Source organism: Miniopterus natalensis, chromosome 16 (genome assembly GCF_054644295.1).
Source record: "Miniopterus natalensis isolate mMinNat1 chromosome 16, mMinNat1.hap1, whole genome shotgun sequence".
NCBI lineage: Eukaryota > Metazoa > Chordata > Mammalia > Chiroptera > Miniopteridae > Miniopterus > Miniopterus natalensis.
The window spans coordinates 28,639,619-28,653,761 of NC_142096.1; positions in this window are offsets into that span (position 1 = coordinate 28,639,619).

Consider the following 14,143-nt stretch of genomic DNA (forward strand, 5'->3'; position numbering starts at 1 on the left):
GTTTAGCTCCTCCTTGAGATGTCCACGAGTCAGATGCTTCGCTGTCGTCCTCTCCTAAACGTCCCCAGCATCATTCACGATCCCTCGTGCTCTCAGCTAACGATGCTCAGGTCCTCAGCGTCTTAACTCCCTCGGACGCAACCGGTTGTATACGGGGTAAGTTCTCCTTAGTAAATGTCAAGGGTCCAGCTCTTTACGGCTGGAGAGATTCATTCCCACCCTCGAAGGTTCTGTCCCAGCTTCTGCTGCTTGCGACCCACCCCCTGTGCACGGCAGGGAAAGCCATTCCCCTCACATGTTGTTTTGCTCATGTTACCGACTCGCTGGGAACGGAGGCGGCTTCCCCTTGCGTGTTGCGTAAGCCCTGACGATGCTCCTCGGATCCCTGAGCCGTCAGCACCCTTATCTAACTGTCCTCTCCTCGCCCCGTGACTCAGCTGAGCTCGCTCCACTGCAAGCACAGCACCGAGTCTCGGGTGACACGCGCCCGCAGGGGTGCACAGGCCACAAGGGGGCCGAGCGCCCTGCTGGACGCGTTTGTGGGGCTTCTCAGACGCGACGAGGCTCTAGAGGCTGCGGACGGGGCCGTTACATCCAGCCTCTCCGGCCTCCTCCGCCCGTTTATGTTTATTCTTTGCTACACACCAATGGCGTTGATTTTCAGGGATTTCAGGCCGGCACCACCACTGCTCTCCACAAACTTACTAACTTTCTGGATCACCTCTCCCGGTGGTGGGACAAGGGTGTCAGCATATGAAAGACCCTCGTTCCCAGGTTCTACTGGCAATGGAATCACCAGGGAGCCTCAACAGAAGCAGGGGGAGAGCACCAAGGCCACGAAGCTCCAAGGGAGCTCTCCTCCAGCGAGCCCCAAGGACAGCGCTGCCCACGGCTGAGCGCCGCTGGCCTCCGCTGCCTCGGAGTGTTTGTCATTCCCTCAGGCTGTGAGTCACCAGATCCGCTGTCCTTCCCCCACCTGGCAAAAGCTCCGTTTGCCCGTGACAAAATCATGCCTTCGCTTCCCTTCAAAATAATGCTCAGGGCTCCCGTTGCCTATGAAATCATTCCAGACCACTTCCATCTGGCACCGGACACCCCAATTCCAAGAGGAACCCCTCAATATTCATGCCGTCTTGATGTCTCTCCCTTTTCCCGTGACTCGCCATTTCTTTAGGGACAGCGTTCATACACACGCACGTTCACATAGACACGTCTACACACGTTTACGCGGACCCCGTGTACGGGGGCTGGTTGTTTGAGACTTTATTTTTCTTTCCTTTGTTGGCTTACGCCTTCTATTTGCCTTGAAATATCTTTAAGATCTTATTGGGCGCCAAACACAGAGGAGGCTCTGTAACTGTTATAAGTGTTACCAGTATAGAAACTGTAATTAAAGAACACTTCTCCACAATAAAGTTTCGTAACAACTTTAACACCACAAAATTAACACATCACTGAAGGTCCCGAAGGGGAAAAAAAAAAGAAAAGCCCTAAATATGCTCTCCTTTCCCTCATTTTCGTTTAAGGAATTAAACATTAGTGACTGCTCACTCCTTAGTCAGATTTTCATCACTCCAACACTTCTGACGGGTAAGAAGTGTAAGATACATTTTGGAAAATGCTTTTACTGTCAACTTTGTACAGTAACATAAAAGAAACAAACACACAAAACACAGAAAAAACAATGCAAGTATTACTAGGCTATGTGGCCAAGTAAAAATTCTTTGGAAGCACTTTCTGAACAAGTCGACCTATTCCTTTTTAATTTCTAGAAGACTGACCATTTAGACAATTATGGAAATTGCTCGGAAACCTGCACGGAACGAGGCAGAGCACTAAGAAGCCAAGAGCTGACGATGAACGGCTCTGTGTTATTTAACCGCTTCCTGTGATTGTAAATTATCTGCAACCAGCTCTAAGCTCCTGGAGGCATCGGGCCCAAGCTTCCTTCCTCCCCCTCCAGGCCCAGCGAAGTCCTGAGCGTGGAAGTGTTGAACAGTAACTCTGAGAAGATCAGGGTGATCTCTTTGTGACCTGTGCTCCGTACAAGTCCTTCAACACGGGGTTAATTTGGGTTGGATGTTCCCGACCGTTCACAGTACACAGTGGGACACGGCCGCTTTCAGTCCACCACCCTCTGATGGTGGACACACCTGGAGTTGGAAAAGTAAATTGTCAGCGATGTTTCACTGTGTTCACTGTGCCTCTTATAGAATAATTTCTATGAGAAACATCACTGGAATAGGCATGTGACTTCTGGGTCAAAACCAGGCAAATGGAGGGAAGTCGCAGCGCAGTGGAGGCTGGACTTGGGCTTTCTGTGACAATCGGGTCCGGCTGCCCATTTCCTCAGCCCCATTTTATTGGCTAGAGTAAGAGACCCAGAAACATGTTGGACAAAAATCCCCTACGTTCTGGAATGAACCTTTCTGCTAACATTACTGAGGGCTGTTATGCTACATTACGTAACACCAGACACTATTATCTTAGATTTGCCTCTGCCGCTTACCCACCCCCCCGGTAAATTCTATTCTTTGCCTCTCCACCACACTGCCCTTGACTGGGTCTTTCTCCTTTCCTCCACAGATGAGGCCTTGGGTCTGGGCCCCCGTAACTCCATCTCAAAGGCCGGTGGCTTCCTTCAAATCCCTTTAAAGACTCCCCAGAGCCATCAGTAGAAAATCAGCCGCCGAAACTTCATGATCTCATTCCTATCAAAACGCAGCCTACACTTTCTGTTAGTGTGCCTGAGGATAACCTGGGAAGCTCTGGGCCTCACCTACAGAAAGGCTCATTTACACTGGGTGGGGGACCAGGGATCTGCAAGCACCCCCGAGATGTGCTGCAGGGGGTGGGTGGGCTGGGCCTGGAGAAGCGCAGTCCACCACCTGACTGCCCGGAGGAGCCTACCCCCCTCGCCCCACTGTCTTCCTTTCTGCCGAATCTCAGCTCTCTCCACAGCTCAGCTGACGTGTTTCTCCCTCCCTTGCATTTTCATAGTTTCTTCTTCAGATTTACCATGTTATACTGACGTTATCTGTTCATGTCTGTCGCACCCACAGGATTTGTGGCTGCTCAATGAATGATGTCTGTTCGACGAAACGGGCATAATGACATATGTGACTGTATAATCCTGCTCCCAGACAGGGCTTCCTTTGTGAGCCGAAGGAGCGGACACGGGTTCAAGAAGGAAATTCCTGTCCAAATTCTCAAAACGGAGGGGTCAGTAGAGGCTTCTGATGTTATGCTGCCTGGGAACCACCTCAGCTGGTTCTTCTACTTGTTCTGTGACCTTTCTATGCCTGTTTCCTACTGACCCACAGCGTTGCCATGGGGATTAGATGAAATGACAGATGTTGAGTTCACAGCACAGGTCCAGGCACCAGACGCATTGGCTCTGTCTACACGTGACCAAAACGTATCACCCCCATTGCTATCCTCAGGCAAAAGGGGAGGGTCCGCGGACAGTGCACAATGTACACAGGGAAACCTTAGCAGCGTCTACACTGCTTCTGTATCCAGAAACTGCCAAAGATTTATTGCAACATAGCTAATTGATGTTTCTGTATCCAAATACTGCTAATGAGATCCCGCTACCATAAAGAATTGTATCTTATAGCCTCTACGCAGAAATAATTTTAAATTAAACTAAAATGTGATTTAAATGAAAATGATTTAATTATTAAAAGTTTTTTTTTTTTTTTTTTTTTTTACAATGACATATAGGACTATATAATACTGCTCCCAGCCAGAGCCTCCTTACCTTTCCATAACCTTCTTGTCTACTTTATGGATATTCTGTCGATAGCATTCCTAATGTTGGGGACAAAATTACTTATCTGAAGAAACATTTTGTTAGGTTTTCTTAATTTAATCCGTGTCTTGCTCTGGGCCTTGAGTGTAAGCACAAAGACTAAGAGGGGTTAGGCAAAGGAAAGGGGCCCGGGGGGTGAGGGCATTCTAGGCACAGGGAGATGCTCATTCAAAGAGACCGAGACAGTGTCCGTGACAGGCTTGCCCAGGCTGGCTTAGGTGCCTCAGGATGGGTCCCTCTGACCCTCAGCCCCGCCACACTCACAGCACCCATCCAGCTGCACAGAAGCGCTACCGACCCGCCTGGGTATTTGCTCTTCACGACAGGTTTTGTTTCTGATTCATCTCTGTATGCTGGGGCCTAGTGCCATGTTTGGACAGAGCTGACACTAAATAAATGTTTGCCAAATGATGTTCTTTAGCATAATAATTTGCAAGGGTGATATTCTGTTCTACTATGTTGCCAAGAAAGAAACAGGCCAACAGATCTTGCTCACTGGGTGGGTCCCTTCAGCACAAATCTTCGAAAGCATAAATATGACAAATTCAAGTGCAGACATTCTAATACCTGAATTGCATTATCCAAAGGCAACGGATCGCTGGTCACTTAATGTGAGAACTGCTTTATCTCTGCTTCTTAAAAAGATGTTTCTTCTTTTCTTTTTTTAAATCCTCACTTGAGGATATTTTTTCCATTGCTTTTCAGAGAGAGTGGAAGGGAGAGCAAGAGAGAAAAAAAAAATCCACGTGCTTGACTGGTTGCCTCCTGCACGATCCCCGACCCAGACCAGGGATCAAGCCTGCAACCAAGGTACGTGCCCTTGGCCAGAATCGAACCAGAAACCCTTCAGTGCACAGGCCAATGCTCTAACTACTGAACCAAACTGGCCAGAGCTGAAAAACAAACAAAAACAAAAAAACCCTGTTTCTAACATCCCCTACATACAATTCCATTCCTGGTGTGCCTCAGAAATATCTTTGTTCAGCGAAGTCCATATACAGAGGGCAAATTCTTTTGTGTTCCAGGCCCATGTTCCCTGTTGTCTCTGGAGTCAGCACCTCAAAATTCAAGAAGTCAAAAATCCACTCCAGACTCATCTTCCTCTTGGGTCCCTGTGTGAATCAACAGGACCACCACTCATCTGGTGGGCCATCCAGAGTCACCCTGACTCTTCCTTTTCTAGGTTCACCACACTTACTCAGCCAACCATCAAGTCTGAGTGAGTCTGCTTGGGAGGCCCTTACCCAACATTTGCTTTTTTCCATCTTTGTTTTCATCGTTTGGCTCAGCCCATGGACTCTCCCCTAGGCTGCTAGTTAGCAGGTTACTACTTTATTTTCTCCAGTTCTATCGCTCCTTACTCTTCTCAAACCTTATACCACCTATAACCAGAGAGAGCTTTCTAAATCTGATCAGGTGATTTCTGTTTAAGACTACCAAAAGCTCTCCCCCGTCTCTGGGATAATGTCTAATCCCCCCTTAGAGGTCAGCGAGCTTACTTCTCCACTTCCTCTCTCAACACTCCTACCCAGCACTCGCCTTTCCAGCCATGCCCAATATTTTACAGTACCCCCAATACATGTGGGCCATTGTCCTTGGCACCCTTCTCCATCTTCTGGAAAACATGCACACATCCTTTTGTTCTCGCGTTGTATACCATCTGCAGAATCATGCCTCCAGCCCCAGGCTATGATTAAGTTCCTCCTATGGGCTACCTACCCTCACAGATAGTTACCTGTCAGATGATTGGCACCTAACTGCTTTCTCTGTCCCAACCAGACTCTATCATGGAAAGGACTGGGTCCCGATCATAATTTTACATTTACACAGTATGTCATCAATTAATGTTACAAAGAGCAATTAAAATCAGTATTTCACTGAGATTAAGAGCCAAACCTTATCAAATGGGCGAGTGTCTTTTCTGAGCATCCAAACCAGAGTGTTAACTGGTGACAGACAAGGGCTAAAGGTGCCACCCTTCTAGTGCATTTGCATCTTTCCAAGGTAATCTATCAGTCCAGAGCTGAACTGATTCTCCAATCACTGGGACGAGCAGGAGGGGTGGGAACCAGTAACAAGTAAACCCATCACCTGGTGCTCCTCCCTTCCACTCTTGAACCTTAAACTCTAGCTTCTATGGGATATCTCAACGTTTTGACTAATAGGCTCCCTGCATGATTGTCAAACCTGGTCCCTAATGGAAGGAAGTAAATGTCTGAAATCTTGATATATTAATTAAAAAAACACACCTGTGGCACCAATGTAAAAATTTAGACAGGACCTTCTAGACCAAGCAATTGACTTCAAAATTTGATTGACTTGCTCCAGTGAAATTCAGCAAAATTTTTACACCTTATTTAAAGGTTTTTAAAAACGAACAAAATTATCTGTTAATCTCTGGCATAAGTGCTTGCTTTAAAGACGCTAGAAAGTGAATATGTTTTCCTTGGCTTGAGTAAGTTTCTTTTGGCACACAGGGAAATGCTAAGAAGATTGGACTTCAAAGAGCTGCACTATTTTGGAGGCAGTCTTGATTCCTTATATATTAATTAAATTTCTGATAAAGAAGCTTATTTTGAACTGAGTATATTATCCAAATAAATGTGAAACACCGACTGGGATAGAAGGGCAACATTATTAAAAGCTTATTTGGTTAATTCTCAAGAGGCTGTTGTACTAAAGCTGAATGACTTACATAAATACCTTTGGCATTTGTTGGACCCTGTTCCTAAACACAATGTTCATATTTCATCTATAATAAGAAAAGCATCTCAAAGATTTCCAAGGCACTGGTCTTGCAAGCGTCCAGTTTGGTGTCTTGAGTGAAGTGAGATTGGCAGTCAGCTTAATCCATAATGGAAAGTTGTGAGCAGGCTGCTTGAGCTGCCCGGCAGCTGCTTGGAGGAGGCGGCTACCAGCTCTGTTAGATGCACATGAAACTCGCCACTTGCCCCAAACCAGAGTTTCTCCAGGTCAAAGCTCAAGTTCATACGGAGCACATGGGATGGGCCACAAATGCCATCACACCTTTGGCTTTCCAGAAAACATTACAGAGGCAGTTATACTAACATGCAATTGCTGCTTTAATGCTTCCTAGTTACAAGATCACCAAAATGTCGTATTTCAGAGCTAAATGAGATGGTCTGCTAGAGTCTGTATTGTTGCAGTAAACCGATTTCTACAGTTAAGACAAGGCAACACGTGTCCCAAAACCTAGCTTATCGCCCTGTTTTGTATTTTTTTTCTCTCTCCAGTTTTCACAGCCAGTTTTCACCAAGTAGATCTCCACAGAATTGACCATTAGCTCATATCCATCACACCACACACTCCATCTTCTCCTTGCCCTGTTTAATCAAAGCAGAGAGCCATGCCTATATGACTCAGGGTTCAAAAAAGTATGTTTATCATGTCCCTAAAGTCTAGAAAACTGTGTGACCCTCCTGATATTACTGCCTAAGTCTAATTTTCATTCTCTCTGTACTGCTTGAACCTACTACCTATTAATCATTAAAATACACGCCCACCTCAATGCCGCACTGTCTCTGAATGAGCCTGGACTTGGAAGGGTTGGATGAAGAGTTTTTTAAAGAAAGATATTTAGAAACAAGATAGCCTCGGGACATTTTACAAAGTTCTCCTAACACAGTATGTCCCTGTGGACTGTGCAATGACCTGGTAAACGGCGAGGTGATAGAGATCAGGGTTGAAGGACAGGGGCTGGGCCTGGAGTTTGTGTATTCCCCAGCCAGGCTTATGGGGACCATTCCATTCCCAGCTCTACCCCTGCTGGGGGCAGGGCAGTGCTGCCACCCACCCAGGTTATCTTTCCGGTTTCAGCTGCTCCCTCCGCACACCCACACAGAGAATTCTCAGTGCCTGCTCGGCCCGTGAAGACATCTGGGCCCCTCGGTACAGAGAAGCGTGACTTTATTTAAACAGCCTGCAGAAGGACGGGAGGAAGGCACAGCAGGCTCCCTGCTTTCGCCCGTGGGAAACGGATGTTCTTGGGTAAAGAGGAGAAATACACATTTAAGATTTTCACGCGCAATACAAAACGGATAATACACAGAGAGGATCCTGGTGACCTACGCTAATAAACCTAAGCGCTCTAAAGATGAAATCTTTATTTTCCTGTGCTGTCTTCAGAATGGTGCCCCTGTGTAGCCTGAAATAAATATATATGTCATTTTCCTGCTCATTTTTTGTCTTAAAAAGTATAATTGTCTGTTGACGGTACACTGACTTCACCCAGACCCGAGGCTGGGAAGGGGGTGAGTCCTGAACCATGCTCACCTATGCACACAGGGGTCAAGCGTGGGGGGATTAACTCCTTTCCCCTTGTTTAGCCGTCTTTCTGCTTTCCAAGCCTGCCTTCCCCTCATCCCCCGACTTTTACCTCCAGTTTGACTTCTTGGTCTCCTATCAGCTTTCATTTTGGGAAATGGCACTTGCAGGGTCGACATGCTTTTGGAAACATTAACTCTAGGTGGTGATTTACAGTTTACAAAGCCCTGTGACACCCACTCTCTCATTTAACTCTTGCAACACCCCTCCCATGAAGAAAGAGCCAAGTATCAGTCCTCGTTCGTGGAAAGTTTTCTGCAACTCAGAGCCTGAGTGTTTTTACTGAGCCTCTGGAGTTAGTTTGTAGAAGGGCTGGTGCTAGCACGTGGAAATGGGCGGGTGACAGGTAGAAAGGAAGACATGGAAGAACACAGGCACCACAACTGCAGAAAATAATGAGAACTCTCCTGAGCTGTAAATGCCCACATTTTATGTAATTTCCTCCCAAAGTTTCTTTACCTATTTAACAGCCTCTGCATTAAAATGACTTGTTAGGCATGACAAGGATGTTACCTTCCTGCAAAAATGACTTATGCTAATACCTGAAAAATAACCAGAGCCCCACCAGAATAAACAAAATGTTCATGGAAGAGGCAATCTGAAATTGTTTTCAAAGATACGATATGACCCCAATACAGAAAGGAAATAAAGGCAGAATATAAACTACACTTTGGATTTGCAAAAGAGAAAGAATCCTTTTGTCAAGCAGAACTGAAGAATTTCAGATTCCTAGCCCTTCACAACACCTCGGTGGAGGTCAAGCTGTTTTCCTAGAACTGATGGTAGTAAGTTTAATTGGGATCCATCACGTGCACTGACTCACGCTTGACCTTGGGTTTTAATTACGAATGAGTGAAGTCTGAATCAAGTCATCTTGTGAGGGACTGTTCTACTGAATATCATTTAAAAAATGACCCTAAATGGGCAAGACAAGAAAAACCTTTCCAGAGGAAAAACAAGCCAGCTGAACACTCAGCAAACTTTGCTTTTAAAAAGGCAATCAGCTCTTATGTCCTGACTTCTCACATATGTTGGTGACGTCCAACATGTAGGATGAGCTAGTGTTGTTACAGTCGAGTGAGGTGACTTCCCGGAGTCTCCGGATCTGCTTACAGGAAGCACTCGCCTGTACTGCTGGACCAGCTCACACCTATGAGGAATGGTGATAACAGTTTGGCTTAACCTGAAGCTCTTATTTCCTGGCCCCGCCTTAGTTAAGACACTTTAATGGTGCTGACTTCATTAAACAGAAGGGTACCTGCGGCACACACCTGCATTTTCTGTACTTCCTTGACTCCTGTTAGCTGACAGCAGGATGAATTATGAACCGTATGCTTCTTTTCTTAAAAACGTGGTTTATAAATGTCCAGCCGAACGGAATTAGAAGCACCGGCTGTGTTCATACCCTAAGCAGTGAGAATTTAATTCACTCATTCATCAAATATTTACTCGAAGCCTTAGAGAAGCGCCCTGATCCAAGGTAGCTGCTGGGCAGAGAGAAGTGAGCAAAGCTGCCTGCAGCCTGGCTTCCCAATCTGGTTGGAGGAAGAGATATTCAACAAATAGGCTGAAATAAAATGACAACGTAGACTACTGGGGGATTTAGCCCGGGGGAAGGGGGGTGGCAGTGGGGTGGGAGGGTGTGGAGTTAAGCAGACCCTTGGTGAAGGAGAGACTTTGTGCCTAAATCTGAGGGCGGAGCAGCCTGAGGCAGGCCTGGGAGCCAGGCAAGGACACCAGGCAAAGGAAAGGGCTCAGCAAAGCTGGCCCTAGAACCGAAGGGAAGCTGTTGTGGCCAAGTCATCCTGGGCATGGAGGGAAGGGGGAGAGCAGTATGACACGGTAATACGTCTTTTTAAAGAAAAGTATGGGAAATCTGTTTTTCCTGTGGGATTTTCCCCCAAACTATGTCATTTTTATATTGAAGTCAACAATTGGCAAAGGCAGAACCCAATCTCTAGTTCTGGAAGCAGATGCAGCAAGCTCACCTGCCCACTAGGCCCCTTGAGCTTGAGGCCCTCCACCTCCTACCCGGCTGCTTCGGTCCCCCTGTGCAGCGATGGCTGTGACAAGCCCTGCAGAACAGGGGACGGCACAGGGCTCCCTCCAGACACTACTGCGTAGGTGCTGCGGTTACCACCTGCTGGGGCTCTGAGGGTCACACTAACGGGGTAATGGGGGGAGCACAGCCTCACTCGATGACCACGGGCTGGCCTGTCCCATCCCTGACGCTTCAGTGGAGTTCTGGGAACACGCAGCCAGCACCCCAGGAGCTCCAGTGAGGCTGACCACTCCCTTCTCCCATTATCTCTTTCTTCTGATCTGATAAAATGAAGGTAGTACAGCAGAGGCCTACGGCGGTCACTGTTTCAGGCTGGCTCTCTCCAGTCCTGTCACCATCCTGCTTCTGTCCTCTAGCACCGTATGTCTTTCCTCCGAGGCTCAGATTCCACACCGCTCTTTAGTCTGCACCCGTTCCTGAATTACCTATTCATTTCCATGGAAAGTGGTTCCCTAAGGGCCACTTATTGGCTGTCTCAACCAGGTGAATTAAATTCTTAAAATTCTTCCTTCCAGTATTTTTCTCAAGGAACAGTACTGTGAACATCTCCCTTAAGGAACGACTGGAGACAAGAGTTAATGGGATACAAAATGCCCGAATGAGAAACATAATGGAAACTACAGGGACGGTGGGGTGACCCTGAGCGGGGCCTCAGTCTCCACCTCTGGACAGGAGGGGCTTGAAACATCCAGATCTGTTCTACTCCCTCTTGACATTTCTTAAAAAACAAGGTTGAGACTCTTTCTCAACTTCAGGTGATGACGTTTATCCTCAGGACCAAGACAAGAGAACGGAACGTTTGGTTAAGTCTTATAAACGCAGTACTTTGGGGATTAGAACAGAAACCTAAAGAAAAGTTAGATAGGAGGCCAGCAAATTATGAGCACCCCTTATAGCCTTAACTCTAAGTGCTCACCTGCCAGTATCTACTAATTCTGTATCTGCTGCATTATTTCTACTCTCTACTGACTTATGTCATCCCCCACTCCCTGACCTGTAAGAATTAAACAGGGGACATATGAAGCCTTTGGAAATAAGCCTCCTATGTGTTCATTGGAAACACGCATCTCGCCCTCTTCAAAGAAGTAATGGGAGGTCCACAGACCTGCCACGCTTTCCTGAATCTTTGGGCCTGGGCTGGGGGTTCTGTCTTTTGATTTCCCCGAGACATTACCAAAGGACACAATTTACCAGCGCTCACCCTAGGCTTTGCTCCCAGATAAAACGGGGTGATGGCATAAAAGCCATTTCCCTGAGATTCAGAAACAAAAAGCTCTGCAGCATAAGAAATGACAGCAAGAGGACAACGACTAGCACCACCTGGGCGGCAAACTGAAATGGTCACTAACTAGTCACTGGCCAACTCCCTTTGTGGCCAGTGGTGAACTACTGATTTTAACCATGGCAGCTGCCAGAATGCCCCTTTCTAGTTCTTATTTTGCCATTACCAGGGCAGGGGACAGGGAGTGTGTCTATATTCTTCAAGTCGGATAGTTTTAAAAACAAAAACATTAATGGCAACAACTACAAGAAGGGCCATGAGAAAGAGCAGCGGTTATGACAGTAAGACAGCCAGAAGTCCTCCCCAGGCAGCAATCTCCACAAACTTAACACGACCTCCCTCCCCCGTTTCAGAAAAAAAGTTTTTAAGAGAACATAGAACTGTAAACTCAGAGCTAGTCTAGGGAGAAGGCCAGTCCTTCAGCTACTTGCTACCAAGTCAAGTTGCAAAACTCGGTATCTGAAGCAGTCATTAGAGCAAGGAGTGGGGACTACAACAGTGAAAGTAAGAATAGAAAGGGTTCATTGAGTGGGTTTCTTTTTGGTCTACTGTGTCAATGATTTTTTTTTTTATTGTGGTTAGAATACTTAACATGAGATCTACCCTACTGACAAAACTTTAAGTGCCCAACAGCATACTGTTAACTACAGACAATGCCGCACAGCGGCCCTGTAGAACTTTTTCGTCTTGCTGAGCTGAAACTTGACACCTGTCACCTCCACCTTCCCATGTCTTCCTCCCCACAGCCCCTGGCAACCACCACTTCACTTTCTGTTTCCCTGAGCGTGACCACTTTTGACACTTTCATAAGTAGAATTGTGCAGTATTTGTCCTTGGACTGGCTTATTTCAGTGAGCATAACGGACGGAGCATTTTTTTGAATAGCGAAATAAGGTCTTTCATGAAGTTAACTAGTTAAAAGTGTAACATCTTAAGCTAAAGAACTCCTGATTATAAACTGTACCATACAGTATTCCCAAAATACAAAACAGCACCCTCAAAAGACTTTCAGCAGAGAGGACGTGCCTAGGACTTCGGTAAGAGTTTTATGACACCAGCAGAATCAGAGATCAGCTTTACACCACAGGTAGCTGGTTCCCTTCCGTTATGTAGATTCCTCCAACATAAACTAATCATAAAGTCAGTAATCACAGCAAGCATAAGACAGTCATTTGATGCCAGAGTGCCCTGCACAGGCCTATTTTCCATCTGCCGAGACTGAACTGCCTCTAGTATATCACTAGGTTGTAAGGTGAAAATAAAATGGAAAAGTCCAGGAGTGTGTTTGAAATTACAGGCTAGGTGTACGACTAGCTTTAAGGTTAGCTGAGGGCCAGGGAAGGCACCAAGATTAGAATTGGCAAGTATCCTACCTACAAAGCAAACGGAAAAGCAGGTAGATGCTTGGTGATCAGAGAAAGTTAAGGTCTAAAATAAAAGCTACTTGGCAGAGAAGACAAGGAGAGACTCTTCATAAAAGTTTGTGCTGACTACCAAGAAATACTAACTTTAAAAGAGGATTGGTTTGAGATGTAATGGAAACCTTTGAAGACTTTTACAATTACAATATGTAACTATAAATAATACAAAATCTCCCATTTTCCAAGCAGCGTTTCAGACACTCAGAAGTAAATAGTAGCCATAGAATAGGGGCATTAAACAAACAAAACAAAGAAGACCTTTGGAAATCTAGAAGTATAAAGTTCAACCATATGAAATTGCCACTTTGTACATCATAAAGTTCAAATAAAACAAATTTCATATGTTTCAGCCAAAAAAATTGGGAGGTGGTGGTCATACATTCAATGCTAAGAATAAAAACCTGAAGACATGCTAATATTCTGTGGTTTCAAAGGAGGTTTATGTCTATGGGAGATTATTACTGAAGCAGGAAAAGCATTTTTAATGTTCTGTTCTAAATGTCTGCCTCAAGTCACACACAACTGTGGCCCATCAGTACCCACTTAAATATGCCTAAAATTAAAAATTTCCATTTATAACCATCCCCTTATCTTCTGTGTCTCTAACACGACATTCATCCCTAATAAACTTCTATTCCCAATAGATTTCTCCATCCCTCTCGTTGGATCCCTGAACCCAGCTATTAATGGTAAAACTTCAAGTACATAGTCCTTCTGTGCCCACATACACCCTACTCCTCACTCTATTATTCACCCGCCTTCTGCTCCTCAGCCAGCCTGTCTCTACTGCTCTACTTTCTCCCAACCTTGGCGCACTGACAGTCCCATCTGTCCATGGCAGGTTCCCCCACCCCCACCTTTTAATACACAGTGATCTAATCTTTCCTGCACTGAATGAGGCGATTTCTCTGAGCCTGTCCCTCTGCCTTTCCCATGTACATGAGCTCTGTTGTTTTCAAGAATGCATGCTAGATTTTATCACGTAACCTCCAAACGTCTGCCAGTCCAGACCTCGGTGGCTTTCTCAAGACCAATTTCACCTAACAGGCAGAATCTGAATTTAAAGATTAGGATACTTCGACGGGAGTTGTAAACACCTGGAACTGAAATGTTAGGCTAAGGGGACTCATCTATGCTGGGTATGTTTCCATGTGGAGGCACCGCGCTCTCCCTGGCAGTATTTCAGGGGTACTTAAAAAAAAAAAAAAAAGTATGTATAA